The sequence below is a fragment of the Asparagus officinalis genome, chromosome 4 (genome assembly GCF_001876935.1).
Source record: "Asparagus officinalis chromosome 4, Aspof.V1, whole genome shotgun sequence".
Taxonomy (NCBI): Eukaryota; Viridiplantae; Streptophyta; class Magnoliopsida; order Asparagales; family Asparagaceae; genus Asparagus; species Asparagus officinalis.
The window spans coordinates 18467925-18471894 of record NC_033797.1 but is presented as its reverse complement, the minus strand read 5'-3'; positions in this window follow the sequence as shown (position 1 = coordinate 18471894).

Sequence of the window (3970 nt, the reverse complement as noted above, 5' to 3'; positions counted from 1 at the left end):
TCTTGATCATATCAAAATTATGCGTCGACAAAGCGGCTACTTCTGCTGCCTCTTCTCAACCCGAATCAAAACCCCGGCCTCCTCATACTCATTCTCTGGCTCATCTATCGCCCTCACAAAACCAACGTCAGGGTTCAAAACGCACACTTAACCAATTTCAATCTTAATTAGAAACATCCAAACCCACTAACCCTCACCTTCAATCTTTCAACCAACATCATGATACGAAACCCTAACAAGAGGATCGGACTATGACTGGCTCATTGCTGACGCTTATTATGATGGAGATAGATTCAAGTGGATTGGGCTGCCGAGTTTTTATCAAGGCCACAAGAATAGTATGAATGGTGAGTCAGGGAGCTCGTTGGTTTTGACTGGAGAGAGAGAGAGGGGGGGAGGGGGAGTTTAGGAGGGATAATGGGAGGGGTATTTTTGGTATTAATGTGTAGTTGTATGCTAGGGTTAGGTACAAGTTTAATTAGTTCGTTGACAACGAGGAGGTATGTCATTAAAGCCAAGTGTGAGTTGGGGTTGAAGCTTGTGAGTAATGTGACGAATGACGGGGTTTGAACCGGTTGGTTGTGAAGTTTGTATTGTTATTGTATTCTTTTATTATGGAGATATTTAGGCATTATTTAGAATAAAAGTTTGTGTTGTTATTGTATTTCTTTTATTAGTTTGAATACATTGGTGTTTTGACTTGAGAGGGAACTTGTAATTGTATCCAAGTCACAGGAAAAAAGTCACAAAAATGTTCTTTCTAAGGATTAATATTTTGTACATATTTTTATGATTAATAAAATTTCTGCACATTTTGCTGTGGTTACTCAGAACAATGTATCATCATCATCATCATCATCATCATAAGTTACTCCTAAAGATGCATGATTAATTTATATATCTTTTGGTCATGTTTCTTTATTCAAACAAAGGCATATCATGTATTCAAGTCTTTAATCAAGGTCCCTCACAATTAATCCACATTATGATCTTACTTATTACTATTGAAGTCTGGGCTATAGTAACCTATTAGAGCATCTCCAACAGCTTCTTCATTTTATTGGTATTCTCACTTTTGAAGAATTTTAGGATTTGTTTTGGTCCAACAGATTCCCCATCCCATTCCCCAAAATAGGGATGGAGGAGAAAAAAATGGAAGTCTTCCCCAAATCTGGGGCATTCTTCAAATATTTGGGGAGAGCTTTGTCATAAATGCAGCACGTTCTTCAAAACGGGTTGGAGGAGAAAATAAATATAAAATAAAATTTGTAATTACAAAAAAAGACATGAGGTAGTTCCAATGCATAAGAGTATCCCAAAATAGGGATGTATAATATTTTTATTATTGTAATAAATACAAGATTCTTCAAAATGGGAAAGCTGTTAGAGTTGTAGCAAAAATAATTTGGAGAATATGACTTTTGCTTCCCCATTTTGAAGAAATTTTTGGGAAAACTGTTGGAGATGCTCTTACGTATTGGTTTATATTGTTAAGCATCAGTTTAACAGACTTACTAGTTTTCTGTAACTCAATTTTTGGAAACGAAAAGGTCTGAAGTTATGTGCTTATGATAATTGATTGTCGATGTTGAAATTAATAAGTGACTCTTTGAAGAGGACGTTAGCGGGCCTGATCAGGTGACTCTTTCCAAAACAACAACATAAAAAAAGACTTTATGCAATATGAGTTCAGGTGGCTCATATCTCTCTAGTTTAGAATAATTCTAACCAATCAAATTAAACCTTTAATTTTCCTTCTATAGATTCTATTGCCATCTCTTCTAACTAGCACATGATATCAAATATTACAATTTTGCATTATGATGTATTTTGAAATCTACACCATGTAATTGAAGTCAGCATATTGAATGTTAAATGTATTTTTCCTTGAGATTATCACATAAATTTTATTGGTTTTGATGAAGGAATTTTGGGAATGAAAAAGGGAAAAGGAAAAAGAATGAAGAGAAAGAGAGATTTTTTTTTTGCCCCTCTACATCTAGATCAAACCAAATCCAACCCTATACGTTACGAAGAAAAAGGAAAGGAGGCAAGAATATTTGTGTCAAAAATGTTTAAAAATTGCACGATTAATTAGCTGACAATGTAACGAACATGAACCGTGCAACTTCAAAGGACTTTGTCGTTCTTAAAGGGCTGTTTGTTTGCGTTATTTTCTTTGGAAAGCAAGATGGTTGTGTCAGAATATGAGGTCTCTGCTTAGTTTTCTTCCTTCTACATCATTTGTACGCAACATCAAGGGGTGTTTGTTTCACCAAAAATTTTGACATTTGATATGGATTACAAGTTTTGGAGAGCCGTGATCATCTGTTTGTTTCACCAAAAACAGATTGTTAACGCAAGACAGGTTGTCTATGATGGGGATTTTTCCTACAAATTCTTGTTGTCTATGCAATGGTGCTGCAATGAAGAGCCGTGATCATCTTTTTTTTTTTTTGAATGTGAGTTCTCTACAAATGTATGGAACAAGATCATGGAGTGGCTCCAATTCAGATGGCGTTCCTATGGTTCTACAGCTCCTGAAAACAGAGAATGGGTTCTATCTTTGTAAATAGATTGTTTGAGAGTGAGTGATATCTTTTGTATATCTATCAAAAAACTAGGTTTTCTCATGTTATGAGAATCATGATGTACAAATTTTTCCATATGGTTGAATGAATAAAATTTTTCATTGACCAAAAAAAGTTTTGGAATCAAAAAGTGAGTTTTTTTGTATTTTGGGAATCCATATATGGTGTTTTTTTTAAGAAATTTTTTAGAATATTGAATCCAAAAGTGTAAAAAGGGCCTAATTTTAGAATTTGCCAAATCCTCTCAATTTGCCTAATTTTATCTTTTTGTGAGAGGTAATCTCACCAAGATAGCATATTCATCATATTACAAATTTTTAACATTTGGTAATGCTACAATTTAACCTTGAAACAAATAAAATATTATAAATTATAGTATTTCAAATCCTAATATATAAATGAAACAAACAATATTTTAGAAATCCCAACTCATAATAAAACACCTATAGATTTCAAATCTCATGGTGAAATTCATATCCTATAATTATAGAATTTGAAACAAACACATATGGGAAATAGCTGATGTGGCTTCCCAAATGCTGATGTGTTATGGATTCACAAATCCCTTCAAAATAGTCCGATTTTGTCCAAAATCTGACATATGCGTCAGAAGTGAGGGGGCTGTGCTTCATGTGGTTGTTGCAAATTGATGGCCTTAAAGGGAACTTTTTACAAAACTCCCTCTTAATTCACTTTTTTTATGTATGATATCAACAAAGTCCCTTGCGTGAAAATTTCCCACTAATACAATATAAAATTGACTTTACTTTTTTTTTTTGGTAAATGAAAATTTTATTCATCAACCAAAATGTGAAAGTATATACACCAAGATAGCTCAGTTAAAAACTGAGATAACTCTCACAATGTCGGAAATCTTTACAAGTAAAAAAACCTGCACACTATGTTACAGCAATGTGCTAGCACCATCAATTCCTAGCTTATGAAGAAAAACAGTCCAAACTTCAGTTTTTATATCACTGACTAAATGCTCTGGGATCCTAGCTTTATTCTGAAAAATCCTTGCATTGCGCTCCCTCCATAAGCTATATATAGTTGCACTTATAGCCATCCTTTTCAAATCTTGTTTGAGACCCTTCCCTCGTAACCTGACAGAGAACCAGTGGATAACTTGTTGCCAATTACAAGACCTCCAGTTGAACTACTCTAACCAATTCACAATGCTATTCCATACTTCACTAGAGTAAGCACATTCAAAAAATAAATGATTCTTGGACTCACAATTAGCTCCTGCACAGAGACATCATTTATTTGTATCAATCACCCCTCTTCTAAGGAGCCTGTCCTGAGAAAGGATTCTGTCTTGCAGGACTAACCAGCACATAAAAGAATGTTTGGGAACATTTAAACCCCCCCCCCCA